Source organism: Lepidochelys kempii, unplaced genomic scaffold (assembly GCF_965140265.1).
Source record: "Lepidochelys kempii isolate rLepKem1 unplaced genomic scaffold, rLepKem1.hap2 scaffold_78, whole genome shotgun sequence".
Taxonomy (NCBI): Eukaryota; Metazoa; Chordata; order Testudines; family Cheloniidae; genus Lepidochelys; species Lepidochelys kempii.
This window is the reverse complement of record NW_027333645.1, coordinates 193,497-212,494: the sequence shown is the minus strand read 5'-3', so window position 1 is coordinate 212,494 and position 18,998 is coordinate 193,497. Positions and strand designations below refer to the sequence as shown.

The 18,998-nt window shown below is 47.8% G+C and overlaps 1 protein-coding gene and 2 non-coding genes across 3 annotated transcripts in view; 1 reads left to right on the top strand and 2 right to left on the bottom strand.

The window, feature by feature from the left end:
- The window catches only part of LOC140904802 (uncharacterized), a 491,655-nt gene that overhangs the window by 385,975 nt on the left and 86,682 nt on the right, over window positions 1–18,998 (bottom strand). The gene's annotated exons all lie outside the window — the stretch shown is intronic.
- On the bottom strand, window positions 1,131–1,202 carry TRNAC-GCA (transfer RNA cysteine (anticodon GCA)). Its single transcript has one exon. It is a non-coding gene; the product is annotated as a tRNA-Cys (tRNA).
- On the top strand, window positions 7,315–7,401 carry TRNAS-CGA (transfer RNA serine (anticodon CGA)). The gene has a single exon. It is a non-coding gene; the product is annotated as a tRNA-Ser (tRNA).

Sequence of the window (18,998 nt, the reverse complement as noted above, 5' to 3'; positions counted from 1 at the left end):
CGGCGCTGGGGGGCGCTGTGAGTCGCTCAACACCTCACCCCGGTGGAAGAAGTTGGGGGGGGGCTCCAGGCTTTTCTCGGATCTGCTATTTCCACCTGCCTGTAAAGTCCAGCTTTCCCCAGCACATTCACTGCAGTGCAGTCGGGTCACTGTTTCCATGGCTGACAGCAAAGAATCGCTCCCAGTTTCCCTTCTATCTGCAGCACGATTAGCCTGTGTCAGTGGTTAATGAGGTGGAACTAGTTGTCGGTGGTTATTCATTCCCCACCTGGACAATTCACACAGTCCCTTTCCTGCTCAAATCCCCAGCACCTCAGTGATCCCGGTAGCAGGGATTAGGTTTTCCCTGAGGCCCTGAGATTCTCAGCGTCCTTTTTTCCCTCCACCTGGAGTGAACTCAGCTTTTTCCCCATCCCAGACACTCCATGAAATAACAACAGCAGCATAAAGAAAGCGGGGAGGGAACATCTCCCGGCCAGGGCTGGAGGTGCCCAGGGCCCCCTGCTTCTCCATTGTTTCCATCCCAGAAGAGGAAGGTTCCTTGGAATTTGACACCCTGCTTTGCACAAGGGACAGAGAAAGATCTTGATGTTCCTGCGTCTGCACAAAGAAAATTGTCCTTCTGTGTGAAAGAGAGGCAGGAAATGGCTGTTTCTACCCAAATGATCAACGAGACCAGAAAGTGATGCTGTGCCATTCACGATCTGGTCCTACACTAACTCTGCGGTTACTTAGATGCAGCCACAACTGGCTCTGTGGTTGGTAACCTTACAGAGACGCTGCGGGTGATCATGAACTCGAAGCACGTTCCCTTTAAACAGCTGCCATTGGAATGTAACACAGACTAGTCCATTCCTCCCAAGGGGATGGGGTTCTTGTTCTTCTGCACATTGTAGCCCAGGGAGACCAAGGATCTGCAAATGTGCCTTCATGTGTCTTTGTTTCATTGATGAAAACAAACTAGACACTCAGAGGATTGGAACTGATTTCAGATGAGGGACCTGTTTGCTAGGTTTCTATGGATTTGCACAGGAAAACACTGAGTGTTTCCATTCATCCCTATTCAGTGGAGCTCCCGAACATAATGGAAATGAAAATGTGCTTATTTTTGTTCAGGGAACAGGCTTGTAAGGGGGCACTTGGATTTGAACCAAGGACTGCTTAAGCTGCAGTCAAACACTCGACCACTGAGCTACACCCCCATGGCATTGGCATAGGCAAGTCAGTGATCTTAAGGATTTTGAAGGACAGGCCCTGCCTCAGAGAGCTCCTTTTCCATTCCCAGACCATGAGTGGTTTTAAAAATGGGGTCTGATTAAACTTTATCTATACATGTAGACCCCACAGCTTGCCCACCCACCGACACAGCTTCTCCCACTGACACAGCTCCCATCTCTTGGGGAGGTGGATTAACTACACGGATGGGACAGCTCTCGCCCATCCCCTTAGAGCATCTTCATTAGTTATGAATAAGTAGGAAATAACCGACCGAATGGACAGCAACCAATTTATCAAAGCCTGCATTCAATATGGGTAACTGGTCTGCATTAGGAGGAGCATTGCCAGCAGATTGAGGGAAGTGATTATTCCCCTCTATTCGGCACTGATGAGGCCACATCTGGAGCATTGCGCCCAGTTTTCAGAGCCCCCTCCCACTACAGAAACAAATTGGAGAGAGTCCAGGGGAGGGCAACAAAAATGATGAGGGGACTGGAACACATGACTTACGAGGAGAGGCCGAGGGAACTGGGATTATTTCGTCTGCAGAAGAGAAGAGTGAGAAGGATTTGATAGCTGCTTTCAACTACCTGAAAGGAGGTTCCAAAGAGGATGGATCTAGCCTGTTCTCAGGGGTACCAGATGACAGAATAAGGAGTAATGGTCTCAAGATGCAGTGGGAGAGGTCTAGGTTGGATATTAGGAAACACTATTTCCCTAGGAGGGTGGTGAAGACTGGAAAGGGTTACCTAGGGAGGTGAGGAATCTCTATCCTTAGAGGTTTATATGGCCTGGCTTGACAAAGCCCTGGCTGGGATGATTTAGTTGGGATTGGTCCTGCTTTGAGCAGGGGGTTGGACTAGATACCTCCTGAGGTGCCTTCCAACCCTGATCGAGGGTTAGAATAACATTTCCCAAACAACCATCAGTTGAGCTAAGCGCAAATCAAGAAGGGTTTCTTCAGGTATGCTGGCAATAAGAAGAAAGCCAAGGAAAGTGTGGGCCCCTTCCTAAATGAGGGAGGCAACCTGGTGACAGAGGATGTGGAAAAAGCTAATGTACTCAATGCTTTTTTTGCCTCTGTCTTCACAAACAAGGTCAGCTCCCAGACTGCTGCACTGGGCAGCACAGCTTGGGGAGGAGGTGACCAGCCCTCTGTGGAGAAAGAAGTGGTTCGGGACTATTTAGAAAAGCTGGACGTGCACAAGTCCATGAGGCCGGATGCGTTGCATCCGAGAGTGCTAAAGGAATTGGTGGATGTGATTGCGGAGCCATTGGCCATTATCTCTGAAAACTCATGGTGATCGGGCGAAGTCCTGGAAGATTGGAAAAAGGCTAATGTAGTACCCATCTTTAAAAAAGGGAAGAAGGAGGATCCTGGGAACTACAGGCCAGTCAGCCTCACCTCAGTCCCCGGAAAAATCATGGAGCATGTCCTCAAGAAATCAATTCTGAAGCACTTAGAGGAGAGGAAAGTGATCAGGAACAGTCAGCATGGATTCACCAAGGGAAAGTCATGCCTGACTAATCTAATTGCTTTTTATGATGAGATAACTGGTTCTGTGGACGAAGGGAAAGCAGTGGACGTGTTATTCCTCGACTTTAGCAAAGCTTTTGACACGGTCTCCCACAGTATGCTTGTCAGCAAGTTAAAGAAGTATGGGCTGGATGGATGCACTACAAGGTGGGTAGAAAGTTGGCTAGATTGTCGGGCTCAATGGGTAGTGATCAATGGCTCCATGTCTAGTTGGCAGCCGGTATCTAGCGGAGTGCCCCAAGGGTCGGTCCTGGGGACGGTTTTGTTCAATATCTTCATTAATGATCTGGAGGATGGTGTGGATTGCACCCTCAGCAAGTTTGCGGATGACACTAAACTGGGAGGAGTGGTAGATACGCTGGAGGGTAGGGATAGGAAAGAGAGGGCCCTAGACAAATTGGAGGATTGCGCCAAAAGAAATCTGATGAGGTTCAACAAGGACAAGTGCAGAGTCCTGCACTTAGGACAGAAAAATCCAATGCACCGCTACAGACTAGGGACCGAATGGCTAGGCAGCAGTTCTGTGGAAAAGGACCTAGGGGTGACAGTGGACGAGAAGCTGGATATGAGTCAGCAGTGTGCCCTTGTTGCCAAGAAAGCCAATGGCATTTTGGGCTGTATAAGTAGGGGCGTTGCCAGCAGATCAAGGGACGTGATCGTTCCCCTCTATTCGACATTGGTGAGGCCTCATCTGGAGTACTGTGTCCAGTTTTGGGCCCCACGCTACAAGAAAGATGTGGAAAAATTGGAGAGAGTCCAGCGAAGGGCATCAAAAATGATTAGGGGACTGGAACACATGAGTTATGAGGAAAGGCTGCGGGAACTGGGATTGTTTAATCTACGGAAGAGAAGAATGAGGGGGGATTTGATAGCTGCTTTTAACTACCTGAAAGGTGGACCCAAAGAGGATGGATCTAGACTATTCTCAGTGATAGCAGATGACAGGACAAGGAGGACTGGTCTCAAGTTGCAGTGGGGGAGGTTTAGGTTGGATATTAGGAAAAACTTTTTTACTAAGAGGGTGGTGAAACACTGGAATGCGTTACTTAGGGAGGTGGTGGAATCCCCTTCCTTAGAAGTTTTTAAGGTCAGGCTTGACAAAGCCCTGGCTGGGATGATTTAGTGGGGATTGGTCCTGCTCTGGGCAGGGGGTTGGACTAGATGGCCTCCAGAGGTCCCTTCCAACTCTGTTATTCTATGATTCTATGAGTCTATGATTCAAATCCCTGACGTAATCCCACTCCGTCCAGTAGCCCCAGGCACATTCCAAGCGTTGGATTCGAGACACTGAGTCAGCTTCCTCCAGTGAGTGTTGTACTGAGAGACCAGTCAGTGGGGAACAGAGCGATAGTCATTTGTAAACCAGCTGCATTAAGAACCACAGGTCTCTGGATGGGGGTAGACCACCGTGGGGATGGGAGTGTCACAGAGAATTTGGAGGGAGGTGGCGGAGTAGAGGGTGGAAGAGGTTGAATTAGGGTACATTTTCCCTTGGCCCCGAAAGGGGCAGCACAACATGCCCAATTAAAAGGGGGTGCCACGCCTGAAGAATTTACAATATCCACCAAAATAACAGGAACAACAAGACAAACACAGAACACAATGTTTTGTTGCGACAGGGGACCCACGGCGTTCTGGGTTTTCTTCCACTGGCACCAGCTTGCCCAGAAAGTGTCTGAAAAAGAAAATAAGCATTCCCCAGCCCCTGGGTGGGGACAGATGATTGCTTAAAAATGCCCCTTTCTTTTCACATTTTTTTTGGCTGACTGCAGGAAAACCAAAAAATTACCTTTATATTTTGTTTGTTTGTTTTTTTATTCAAAGGATACTTGCTGCATACCTAGGCAGAGGAGGCCTGTCTATGTAAACACGGTCTGTTCCTGAAGTCTTTCCCCCAGCTCATCACTAGATGTGAGGGGGGAGGTCATTCAGGCCTTCCTTACACTTCGTATTTAAAAACTCCTTATTGTTCCTACCTCTGCTGGCCTTAGATTTCTCCTCCTGTCCCTTCTTTGGCAGCTCATATGAGGTGGCCAAGTGGTTAAAGTGGTGGGCTGCTAATCATTGTGCTTTGCATGCATGGGTTTGAATCCCATCCTCATTGTGTGCATTTTGTCTTCTCCCCTCCTTCACAAACAACCATCTCCCCTTTGGTACAAGCCACATTGCTTCCTGTAAACAAAAACCTTCTCAGGAACTCAGACCTCCCTTGCTGTCAATAAAACACGTCTAAATCCCAGATTTCTCAAAGAGTTCTTTGTTTCTTAGTATTTATCTCAAAAGGTAACAGCCTCATAACGTCCCCCAAACACCCTGGGACCAGCCCAAATAATTAAAATGCCCCCACCTCAGCCACGACAGTGACCCACAGCTAGCGTGTCTAGGTCAAGGTGCTCTGGAGGAAGCAACTCAAACATTTTCTCTCTGCTTCCCTTGGCGAGGTCTGACTGGGAAAACAAAATTGAAAATTTTCTGCTGGGAAACCAATTCTAGTCTGTTTGGGGACTTTCATTTGAATGGATTATTATTATTCTCTTCTGATCTCTGAATTATTTCAGTTCAGTCTTTGTCCTCCAGATGTGTTGCCAGGTGTTGAGCAGAGTGGGAGTGAGGCCAAGTCATGACGTCTCTTCCCCTCTTCCAACTTGCTAGGAAGTTCCGCTGCCTTGATGTGAGTCAAGCAGTGTCCATTGTCTCCGGGCTTTCTCGGAGGTGTCCGCATTGTACACGGTTCCTGGGAGAGTCCTTGGGAGCGTGGATACCTTTACTGGGCCATCTGTCTCCACTGTCATTTTGTAGCCCTGCAGCCACAGCCCCATAAGCCTGAGTCAGCTGCCCCAGGCTCTGAGACAGGTGCCCTGGGTGTTTTAATTGCAGTATAGACATAACATTAGGATACGTCTACAGTGCAATGAATCACCCACGGCTGGCCCGTGTCACATTAATCCAGGACAGCGGCTTGGGCTGTAAAGTAGCAGGGTATGTGTCTTGGCTCAGGCTCAGGACCCTGCTCTAGGAGCCCAGAAGGTTGGGAGGGAGTTTGGCAAGTGAAAAAGGTAAAACCGCAGTGAAGTATTCCCCTGGACTCAATGGCATTTCTCCATTTCTCTGTCTGCTTCGGAGCAGTGACAAAACAGGTCCTGCTGCATTCGTTATTTCAAAGGGAGGTTTAGGATTTTCATTCTCAGACACGGTGCACAAAGCAGGACTCAACCCTCGGCATAAACTGAATGAGCCGCCCACAGATTCTGGCAGCCCCAATGAGCCACTTGGTGTGAGAGCTCGGACCTGCCCCTGTCCCAGAGGGAGGGGGTCATCTGCGAGGGGACTGGAACACTGGCCTATCAGCCCTTCACACCCAAACTTTCAGTCACTCTATTATCAGTGCCTATGAGTGTAATTTAAACAACAAGAACGGCTACACTGGGCTAGACCAAAGGTCCATCTAACTCTGTTATTTGTCTTCTGATAGGAGCCAGTATCAGGTGCCTTAAAAGCCACTACTGGGAGTTGAACCCAGGATCTCCTGTTTAGAAGACAGGTGCCTTAAACCAGCTAATCCATGGTGCTTTCCTCTGGCTAATGTATGGTGTCTGCCCACACCTGACTCCCTGCCAACCCGCACTGGGCCCTGACAAGCGTTTCTTGTGTTTCGATTCTGTAAAGCAGAGAAGCGGGTGAAGTTTTACTCCCAAGGTGTGTGTGTGATTCTTTGGACAGGTCTATCTTACAAAATTAAGTCAGTAACAACATTACTTTGGGGTGTTAAAAATTTTACCTTCCCTGAGCAATGCAGTTATATCAGCCTAATCCCGGTGTAGATAGCACTGGGTTAACAGGAGGACTTCTTCCCACCCCACTCTGCCTCTTCGGCTGAGGCCTGCTGGTCCACCTTTCACTCGCTCCTCTCTCCCCGAGGCCTCCTTGCCGGCTGCTCATTCCTCTCCGCCCCCTACCCCAAGGTCTGCCCGCCACCCACACCTCTCTGACCCCTCCCCTGAGACCCACCATGGCCGCCGCTCCCACCTCTCAGCCCCACCCATGAGACCCACCCAGCCTGCCACCCGTGCCTCTCCGTCCTGCCCTGCCCACCACTTGCACCTCTGTGCCCCTCCCCTGAGGCCCACCCTGCCCACCTCTTTCTTCATGCCGCTGTTGTTATTCCATGACACATTAAAGATGGAATGAAAAGCTGAGTTTCCTCCAGGGTGAGGAAAGGAAGGAGACACCAACCCCCTGGCAAAGCTCTGTGCCCCACAGAAAACCTGCCCCCTGCTATTACAGTCACTGATGTACTGGGCATATGACGGGAAAGGGACTGTCTGAATTATCGAGGCAGGAATTTTACAACAATCTACAGCAACATCACTGGCCACAAACACACTCTCCTCATGCTCCAGCCAGAAGGGAAACAAGCAGGAATTCTTGTTCAGCCCTGGGCACACTTACACAACAGCACAGCAGTGAGTGTGTTGTGGACGCTGGTCTGAGGAAACAATTGGAAACGATCACTCAGTGAGAACAGAACTAGAGTGTCGTGAGAGCGCTCTATAAAGCAAGTAGTTGTGGCTGAGTGGTTAAGGTGGTGGACTCGAAATCCCTTGCGGGGGGGTCTCCCTGTGCAGGTTTGAATCCTGCCAACTACGGAGGAAGTTGTGGCTCTTTAGTTTCAGTGCCTGAGCATCCTTGGCCCCAGTGGGAGCCAGGCTACGTCTACACGACAGAGTTATGCTGCTTTAGTTAAAGCGTTTTAATTAAGCCGCTGTTGCATGTCCACACTAGGCTGCTTGTGTCACCGGAGCGCATCCAGGCTAGCAGCTCTTGGATCGCCACAGAGAGCAGTGCATTGTGGGACGCTATCCCACTGTGCAACTGGCCGCAGGGTGCTTTGGGAAGGGTTTGCAATGCCTCGTGGGCAGCCACACGAGGCAGGTTTCTCTATCCCATTGTTCCATGGGCATCCGACTCGATTGCCAGCTGCTTTTCAGCTGCCGTGGGCGTGGTGGGCAGAGAGTGTGTGTGTGTTGGGGACAAACAGTGTGTGTGTTCGGGGAGCGTGTGTGTTGTGGAAGAGTGAGTGTGTTGGCACGCTGTCCCTAAGTTCAGACAGCTGCTGGAAGCAACCAGTCCTGAGTCAGGCGGAGGGGGACACCCCAGTCCTGAGTCAGGGGGAGCAGGACAGCCCCGACATCAGCCCCCACTTCCCGCACTGGCTCAGCACAGCTCAGCAGGCTCTGTCACATACACACACTGCTGCCTGCCTGGCTGTGTGTCAGGGTGCAGGACAAGGGGGGTTTAGAGGGCCATGGGCCCAGCACTTTTTAGCAGCCCTAAGAACGGACGACGGAGGAGGGAACAAGGTGGAGCCTTGGGGGAAGAGGCGTTCTGTGGGTGTGGCCTCGGAGGGAGGGGTGGCATCAGGGAGAAGGGGCGGTGTGAGATTGGGGCCTCAGGGAGAAGGGGCGGAGTGAGTGAGGGCTGGGGGGAAAGGGGTGTCATGGGGGCGTCACAGTTCGGACGCCGGTGGCCCCCCCACTGTAAGGAATATTCCACCACCCCTGCTCTGGGTCCTAGGTGTGGTGAATTTGTCAGGTCTGTTGCCGCGAGAGGCTGAACAACAGCTTGAGTTGGTTCGTTACCCGGTGTGCTACACCCAATAATCACAACGGGGTGGAGAAGCAGAAAAGTTTATTTGCAGCTGCAAAAAGGTACAGGGAGAATAAAATCTCAAATCCTGTACAACAGAGCAGGAAGTTACACAGGCTTTTATACATCCTTTTTCCCAGCATACTTATCCAATAGCAAGCTGCCCCAAGTATCCATATAGCCAGCCAATCCAGTTCCCAGCTAGTTCCCTGATTCTCTGTATCATTTGTTAAACTATACATAAAGCTGCTTTATTCAGCATTGTTCTTCCATATCTCCCCTGTTTGGCCTTGCTTAGTTTCAGGCAGTCTGACTCTGCAACATACTGTTGCAGATTCTCAGCATAACTGCTGTGTGTGCCTCCAGGTGGGCGGGGGGGGGGGGGGGTAAGGACACCTGGGCCTAGTGCAAGGGGGCTTCATAGACACTCGTGGTCTTCCATCTGCTCGAGTTACCTAGTGGCCATGCCCCAGTGTCCCCAACAGGTCTGAGACAGGAGTTGCTTGTGAATGACAGTGACCCCTTTGCCAATTGGCACCAATAAGCTTTTGTCACACATTGCCACGGGGCAAGGCAAGACGGCTATAGTTAAGTAGTGCGGAACAGGTATTTTAGCCCCAGGCTAAACAAATCCTTGGTACTATGGTAACCAAATGGCAGTTGTTTCAGGTTAATCAAGACACCTGGGGCCAATTAAGATCCTTCTAGAAAGCAGTGGAGATAGCTAGGTTGATTGGAATACCTGAAGCCCATCAAGGCCTGGCTGGAACTAGTGAAAAGCCTCCCAGTTCGTCAGTGAGGCGCATGTGTCAGGATCTGTAGGAGGAAGCCGTGCTGTTGGAGGAACCAACCAGTGCAAATCCACATCAGGTGCAAGGAAGGAGGCCCTGAGGTAACAGCGAAGGAGACACTGAGTGGGGGCTGCTGTGGGGAAGCGGCCCAGGGAATTGTACACGTCCTATTTCCCAAAAGTCAGCTACCATAGCTGCTACTATTAGGGTCCCTGGGCTGGAGCCCAGAGTAGAGGGTGGGCCCGGGCTCCCCCCTCCCCTCCTGTCCCCTCCCTGATTAATCATGGATACTGGGAAACAGAGATTGTGCGAGGGAGGGTTGCTTCTCCTCACCTCCCTTGCTGGCTTATGATGGCTCAGTAAGCTGTGGCCCTTGCCTCTAGAGAGAGAGAAGGGCTGTGTGGAGGGTCACAGTGAGCCTCTGAGGCTAGCAAAATCCACCAGGAAACGTGGGACCCATAGAGACAAGGACAGAGCTTTGTCACAACATGCACTGAGCTATACCCTCACCCCCTGATATAATAGAAAGACCAGCACAAAAAACAGAGAAAGGAACAATAAGATACTAAAATAACAACGGTTGGAACTCTCCATTTCTCTCAGTCTTTGGGTGGATGGGTACGAAGAGCTGTAGCTACAGTTGAGGAACCAGGCGATCGGACAGCTGGCCCAGCCCTCCATACTAGTACCTCTCTCACATATAGGGAAATGGGTCAAAATTGGAATTCATGTCATGACTCACTTCCCATAGGGGATCGGTCTGTCTCAGGCTCTGTCTATACTTCAAACACTGGAAGTATTCTTCTGACAACCTAACACTGTCTACGCTGGGGCTGAGGTCACATTAACTACTTCTCTCAGTGGAGTGGACTTTTCACACCCCTGAGAGAGGTGGCTACGTCAACATCGCTTTTCAGCATAGACCAGACTTTAGATGGCTTCTTGACCTAAAAGGTAATGGACTTCAGCCTTTTCCTTGGTGCTTGAGGACTGCAACTTTCCTACCTGCTGAACACATCCTATGACAGATGACTTTCCTTTGCAAATTAGAGAAGTGGGGAAGTCAGTGACCCTTACAGTCTAAGTGTAAGAACTTGTAAAAACTTCTACAAATTGTCTCTTCGAATACTTTTGCTTTCACTAGAAATAGACTTTGAAACTAAGCAAAATAAGTTCTATTTGAAACACAAAAATTTAAAATCTATACTGGGCCAATATTCACTTATACACTCTCACACACATTCTTCCACCCCAACCATTGGAGTGAGGTTTTCTACCAGAACTCCTTACACTACAGGGGGTAAATTAAAGCAAATTAACTTTTCAAGATCAGCTGTCACTTCCTGTATGACTAACAAAACAAAAAAAACAAGACACTTTGTTTTACAAAGTGATTCAGATTATCACATAATTAGTCTCCTACTCTTTAACCAATAAATTCTTTTTCATTGGAAACAATAACATATTCAAAGAGCTCAAATTCTTGTCATATGAGTTCATTTTCTTTTAATCCCCGTTGCCAACAACTGAACCTTGGCTCTAGTTCTGGTTTGTCCCAACGTAGGTCCCAACCAATTCTTTGAGTTCATATATCGCTGGTTCTTCTGCCATGTGTGTTGGTGGAAGGGGTCTCCAATGTGGGAATGTTTGCATCACGAGGAAAAAAAACTCTCTCTTTTCACACTTTTTAATCTTTCAAAGTAGGAGGAGGTAGAGGAGAAGGGATGTAAATGCATAAAACACAAGAGAAAACTGTCCTACACTAAAGGTATTTATCGGTATAACTATATTGCTCAGGGGTGTGAAAAATCCAGAGTTGAGCAATGTAGTTACACGGCCCTAACGCCCTGTGTAGATAGCGCTACGTCAGCAGGACATATAGCTTGAGGGGGCTGGACTAATGAAGTCCGACAGGAGAGATCTCTCCCATTGGCTTAGAGCATCTGTAATAGCATGCTACACCAGTGCAGCTACATGGGGGCAGCTGTGCCAACATCAGCTTTATTGTGAAGCCGGAGCATCAGACACAAAACCAGAGAATCAGGACTCAACATGCGAGTATCTGGAAGTCTGAAATTGGAACCGGACACGTTCGTTGCCTCATTGGTTACCATCATTTCCACAGCCTGAAAGTCCTGGTTTCTGTGAAAATAGAATGAATTATATTGAAATTATAATTCATTAAAGAAATGCTACTTGAAGGGTTTGTTGAAATATAGTTGTCAAGAAGAGAAACATTAAGGAGTGTGAGACAATGGGTCCTCAGACTAATTAACTTAGAGCTCCTACTGAGCTGGGAGATTGGTAAACATTAGTATGCAAGTAAGATATGTATGTATATTTGTCAGTTTCTGCTTCCTTTTGTCTCTTATGTTAAATTGGCTTATCTGTATAAATAAGTTAGCTTGAGCCTTTGCAGGGGGCTCACATATCTGTGTGCATTGGCAAAGTGCTTTGCTAATAAACAGAATGGTCTGACAAATTATGTGAGTCCTGAATCTGACTTTGACATTACCCAATGAGGCACCCAGTTTGGAATCCATGAGGAGGGAATGTCCTATGAAGCACTCTCTCTCTTTGGATCCAAATGGTGAAGGATGATTGTTCTCAATCTAACCCTGGCATGCTTTGGATCTGTAATCAGTGAGTTGTACAAACAAACAATTTTCCTTGGGGCTTTAGTCACCATAGCTTCTTTTACTGGGATGGAAACCAAGAACGGAGCGTGTACTCATTCAACCCCAGTTCTTTCCAAATCCTTGGCCTTGCTTAGGGTAAATGTACACTTCTCTGAAGTAGAATCCTTTACAAAAGCACTCAAAATCTCAGCAGTGTTAGTGAGGAATGGCTTCCTGAAACATGCCCGGCTTTTCTTTAATTTGGTGGCACAATTCCAGGCAAGGGACTGGATACAGGCCTGTTAGTTATCAGAGCTGGAGTTTCTATTCAAAACTAGCTATTTTTCTGCAGCTATTAGATTTCCAACACTGATTTCATTTCAGACACTTTTTTTTAGCACCTACAAAGGATAAATTCAATAAAAAACCCACTTCTATTTCCTCAACATCTGCATCATGAAGGGGACCATTCCCCATGCCATAGAATTAGTTAGGTTATTTAAAAATTTTTTAGTAACCTAGCATCCCCCATAATGGGGGACAAAACAGCCCCCTTGCCAGAAGTGGCTTTACCAATTGATGGAACCTGGGATTTAAACTCCAAATGATCACACGGTGCTTGGGATCCATCTGAATTCCCCTTCCAGGTTTTTGACACTTTCATCTCCAGGCATAGCGACTCTGATATAGGATTAAAGAAGTCAAAGCATCGTCTCCAAGCACAGACAGCTGAGAACGCTTCATCACGTGACACTTTGAGAAGTGGAGGGATAGAATGTGATGAAGATCCCTCCTGTCTGAGCCATGCAGAGTTAACAGGTCTGGAGTGATGGGGAAGGAGGGAATCTCTGAGTCACCCCATCTCCTTCCAGTGTCACAGAGGCTGAAATGACACTTCTTTTCCTGCCCCTGCTCCTCTTCCTTTAAATATAATTGGGAAAGTTCCCAGTATAACTGCTCTTCAGCACAACCCAGAGCAACGTGAGAACAACTGGCAATGATATAATCTGAATCATTGGTGATTCCGAACAATAATTTTGCAATAGGAGGAATGGTATAGATGTGATGCTCCCTGGTTCCTGATAGGAAGGGCACACTCAAATTATTCCTGAGACAATGGAGTAGATAGGAAGGACAAATGGGCCCACCTCAAAACAGGGTGAACTGCAAAAGGCAAAAATGGGCCACTCATTTGGACACGCTGAGGGATAACGGTGCTGCAAACAGTTCAAACAACTTTAAAACTTACTATGTGGGAATCAGGAAAAGTATTAAAGAAAAAAAAGTACGGATAGCCCTAGAGGTTTTTATGGTGTTGATCTCCTGTGCAGATTCTTGGATGGCTAACATGGGCTGAATGCCAAGAGAAGGTTTTCCCACACTCACGGCATTCATAGGGCCTCTCCCCTGTGTGGTTCTCTGATGCTTTATAAGGGCTGACTGGTCATATACGTTTTTCCCACACTCAGTGCATGCATTTTTTGTCTTTCCCCTGAGGATTTCCTGCTGTGTTGTGCTTTCCTTGAGCTCCTTCTGAGTTCCCCGACAGGAAATTAATTTACCCACTTTATCCCTTGGCCGATTTCCCTGCTCTCTCTCTGGTCTGTGCTGAATCTCACAGGATTTTCCCTGCTCATGACTCCTGGACACGTTCCTTTCCGATCTTTGTGATAATGCTCTGTGTTTATCCACTTGCCCAGCATCTTCCTGCTGAGAATTCTGCTCCTCGTTCTCACATGCCATCGCATCACCTGCTGCGGTAGAGACAGAAACCTCAAACAGGGATGGAAAGGGGAAGGCCAACGAAAAAAAGTGCTGGAGAGAGGTCAAATAAAAGCAGGAACTGAACTCCTCCAAACACTTCCCCTAAATAGGAGAGAGGAGGGGATCAATTCAGCCTTCACATCCCATCACATTCATGGGGGGAAGGGAGGAAGCTACTGCCTGATGTCTGCTCGGATCTACAGGAAGCCATGAGCTATAGTTACCCTGAGGTTATGACCCCTGCTAGGGACAATAATGAACTGAGTGACCTCCCAAGGGCTTCGTAGGGCAGCCCAGATGTTTCCTTCAGGCACTTACAGATTCTGAGTTGGTTTCATGTTTCCTCACCTTTGCAGGGAGCTCTCAGGGTCTGTCTTTCCTCTGAACCCTGGAGCTCTGAGACCCATGGCTCTTCCCCTTCTTCCAGCTGGGAAAACACATCAGGTTTGGAAATGGGAAACCCTGCTCAGATGAAAGAAAACAAAGGAGTTCAGGTGATTGCATAAGACTCTGTCATAAAAAAAACAAAACATTCTATTAATTTCACTTCAGGGATTAGTGTGACCTGGTGTGCCTTGGGGAGTCCTGACTGAAAACGCTAAGGTCAGGGCAGGCTAAAAAAGGGAGAGAAGATGCTCCCAGAACTGATGGCTAACACTGAAGTTAAAATCACCGACCACTCACAAACTATGCTTCTGATCCCCCACACTGGTTATTGAGAAGCTGAAAAAGATCACACAGCCCCCTTTATTGCATTCCAGTTCTCTGACTCCCAATCAGCACCTGTGTTCGGTACAGTGAGAGCTTATTTAAAAATTCTGGTCACAGAAACACAATGTTCTGACCCCAAAGGGTCAACCATATTACCAGGTCAGCACACGTTTGAATCATAGAATCTCAGGGTTGGAAGGGACCTCAGGAGATCATCTAGTCCAACCCCCTGCTCAAAGCAGGACCAATCCCCAATTAAATCATCCCAGCCAGGGCTTTGTCAAGGCTGACCTTAAAAAAAAGGTTTGGATCTTGCCCAAAATACCAGGCTGCCAGCCAATCCTTTAGCCTCTAAACTAAAGGAAAGAAGGAAAGGTCAGATACATTCAGAAATCTATATATCGGGTTCTTCACAGTATTGGTGAGTTCCTGGCTTGAAAGTCCGTCTGGAACACATCCACAGCTTGGATGGGTCATTCAGTCCTTTGTTCAAGGCTTCAGTTTGCAGAGAAGTTGCTCCAGAGGTAGGAAGAGGGATTGAAGAGAAAATGAAGATGATGCAGCTGCCCTTTCTATTCCCTTTGCCTTGTGGCTTGTACTTCCTGTGTCCCAAACACAAGCTTCACAGCACATGGCATGGAAAAGCCCTGGAGGTCTCAGTACACAGGCATACCCCTGCATGTCTTGCTGACTCAATAGGTGTATCTCCTTGGTTCTTTTCATGGGCTCCTTGTACAGCTGATGACCCTTGACAGGCCAGTGAAGAGGCTCGGCAGTGCTGATGCCAGTCTGTCCGGGGGTGTCACCCAGAAACACTGCACAAGTCTGGAAATACAGATATACCCTACATCTCTATAACTCACAACACAAAGGTGGTACAAAACATAGAAACAAAATGATCATACTTGGAAAATCATAGCATTTTCACTGACACCTTACATGGCATATCTAGCATGATTCATTGCAATTTCATCATCTTGGTATTTTATTATTAATTATTATTATTAAAGTGTCTCACAATTCCCTACAGTGTCACGCCTAGTAAACCAGTGAATTCCCAGGACCAGCTCCCTGGGTCCCTGAAGATGCTGAGCACTCTGCTTATGAGGGATTGAAATACCCACATATCTGCTGGGGACACACACAGACAGGCACAGTCTGTACCCTGTGACGAAGTTCCTGCTCTACCTTGGTGGGTCTTGCGCTTATTGGCGGATTTGCTCGCCTTGGAGCTTCCCGGCAGCCCTCAGCTTGGCCGTTTTTCTGAACCCAGAGTCCAGGTCGATGACTCCTGTGTCTGACCAGGAGTTGGGAGGATTTGGGGGGAACCCGGGCCCGCCCTCTACTCCGGGCTCCAGCCCAGGGCCCTGTGGAATGCACCTGTCTGGAATGCCTCCTGGAACAGCTCTGCGACAGCGACAACTCCCTGGGCTACTTCCCCATGGCCTCCTCCCAACCCCTTCTTTATCCTCACCATAGGACCTTCTTCCTGGTGTCTGACAATGCTTGTACTCCTCAGTCCTCCAATAGGCCATGTTCTCACTCTCAGCTCCTTGCGCCCCTTGCTCCCAGCTCCTCACACGCACCTCACTAACTGAGGTGAGCTCCTTTTTAAAACCCAGGTGCCCTGATTAGCCTGCCTCAATTGATTCAAGTAGCTTCTTGATTGGTTGCAGGTGTTCGAATCAGCCTGTCTTACTGGTCTCCAGAAGGTTCCTGATTGTTCTGTTACTTTACCCAAGGAAAAGGAACCTACTTAGCCATCTGGCCTGACCCTGTCACAACCCCTATGTTCACTCTTCTAGAAAACTATGATCAATTATTTACATAGTATGGCTTGTTTGAGGTATCATTTGAAAATGCATAATCTACAGAATATTCTCCTCCTGTTAAAATATGTGTAGCAACACTATGTAAAATTATGAGATTTTACTGTATCCTATTAGTGAAAAAGTTACAATTCTGGGGAACACCCTCAGACCAGTTCCTCAGAGACAGCAAGGCAAGCAGCTGGTCAAATTGCCATTCTCCAGGAGGGGGAAGGTGTGAAGAAGACATTTACATTCCTTCACAGGGACCACTTGAAGCTCATAGCTACAACAGACAGCCGGTCACCATGACTCAGCTGAGAACTGAAGTTGTTTGTCCTACAAAGGACTGAATTATAAAAAGAGGGGAGGAAAATGCTTGAGACTCTCTCTCTCCCCCTTTTCCTCTGCTCATGACAGCTCCTGAAGAAACTGAACTTGGCAGCAGGGGCGAATTAGGGGGACTTCTGGCTGAAAGGACAGCCAGCCTGCCTCAGGATATAGTGATATATCTCACTGCAAGCCTGCCTCAGGATATAGTGAGAGAAACATTTGCTTTGTATCCGTTTTAGCTTGTTAACTTAGATGTTAGTTTGGGTTTTATCTTGCATTTCTTTTGTAAACAATTCTGGCTTTTATACCTCATTACCTGTGTAGTCAATTAATATGGTTTTTTTGCCGGTAGTTAGCCATCTCATTTTATTGTTTCATCTACCCAGTGTGTTGGGATTAAAGTGTATTGGAAAATCCATTTGGGATAACAAGGCTGGCACGTGTCACTTTTCCACTGATGAAATGACAGACTTCATATGACCTTGCGACGTTCAGTAGTGTGCTGGACAGTGAAAGATGCACAAAAGTCCGGGACCAGAGAATTTTCTGGGGTTCTCCTGTGGTGCACTGTAATTCGTGAGTCGCTGACTAACAGCGCTCAATACTGTGTAGCTGGCAGCGAGTTACATGCTGGAGACTGGGTGTTAACTGCCCAGGAGTGGCTGTTCTCACAGTAAAGCAGTGTAAAAGCCACCCCAGCTTGGGCAACTGAGGGGAAACAGCTGTTCAACCAGTCAAGATTGCACTGTGGTTAATGTCACAGACACTCAATTTCAAAGCATCTCCTAAAACACAGAGAAAGTAAATCCATGTCCCAGAAGTTGAAGACTCCAGACAGAGGACAAGTCTCCCTGGAACTGCTTCTTGCAGAGAGAGAGAGGTCCAGACACAATGAGAGAGTCCTGGGGAAGCTGGGAACACTAAGAATGGGCTGGTGGGGTTCAGTGGAGAAAGGGAACAGGAAGGGCAGGGATATCACTGAATGCAGGATCTCAGCAGTCCTAGATGTCAGGATAGCACCTAGTGCAGCCCATTGGAAAACATAATCCCAACTATACATATAAAATGATGGGGTCTACATTAGCTGTTTCCACTCAAGAGAGGGATCTTGGAGTCATTGTTGATAGTTCTCTGAAAACATCCACTCAGGGTGCAGAGGCAGTCAAAAAGCAAACAGGGTGTTGGGAATCATTAAGAAAGGGATAGATAATAAGACAGTACATTACTTGCCTCTATATAAATCCATGGTACGCCCACATCTTGAATATTGTGTGCAGATGTGGTCGGCCCATCTCAAAAAAGATACATTGCAATTGGAAAAGGTTCAGAAAAGGGCAAAAAAACCCGGACTAGGAGTATGAAACAGCTTCTGTATGAGGAGAGATATGTAAGACTGGGACTTTTCAGCTTGGAAAAGAGACAAGAGGGCATATGAGAGAGGTCTATAAAAGCATGTCTGCTGTGGAGAAATTAAAGAAGGAAGTGTAATTTACTCCTTCTCAGAACACAAGGACTAGGAATCAACCAATCAAATTAAAAGGCAGAGGTTTATAAGAAACAAAAGGAAGTATTTCTTCACACAACGCACAGTCAACCTGGGGAACTCCTTGCCAGAGGACGTTGTGAAGGCCAAGATTATAATAGGGATACAAAAAAAACAAACAAACACCATGAGAAATCTATTGAGGACAAGTCCGTGAATGGTTATTAGCCAGGATAGGCAGGGATGGTGTCCCTAACTTCTGTTTGTCATAAGCTGTGAATGGGTGACAGGAGATGAATCACTTCATGATTCCCTGTTCTGTTCATTCCCTCTGGGACACCCGGCGCTGGTCACTGTCGGAAGACAGGACACTGGGCTAGATGGACCTTTGGTCTGTCCCAGTGTGGCCGTTCTTAAATACCAGGGAACCTAGTGAGTCCAGTGCAATGGGAGGGAGTAGGAAAATCCCTGGCTGTGGAGAACACTGGGAAATTAGAAACTATCATTCACAAGCAACAGACTCTAAATAGTCTAGAAAAGCAGAATGTGAAAAATAAGAATTGGGGTCATGTGACTTCAGGAATGAGGGACTCAAAAAACCAAGTCTGCAGAGAAGGTAGATTGTGATTAGTGCACATGGGGATGGGGGCAGCAACTCTCCAGGTCTCAAGGATTTTCACCAGCAACCGAGGCCATTGTCCCATGCACGGGGCAATCCGGAGCAGTGAGGAGTTGTGTCATCTGTAATCCTGGCTGAGTTTCAATGTTCTGCTGCTGGAGCTCCCTTGTCTGGATTCCCCCAGCCAGCATTCAAGGTCTGTGTGATCAGTAACCCTGGACCAGCCGCTCTGACCCCAGCAGCCTGCTTCTTACACCCCAAGCACATTCTGGTCTGGGTGGAGAAGGCTCAGGGTTTGAGAGAAGGCCAGGGGTAGGAAGCTTCTGCTCGTTATGCTGGACCTAACCCCCCGTTTTACTTGTGCAAACAGGAGATATTTGACACTGCGCGATTCTGCTCCTGTGCTCTCTTCCCACAGCGTTCAGCAGCAGGGGAGGGTCTCTGGTCGTGTGTGTGTCACTGGCATGCTG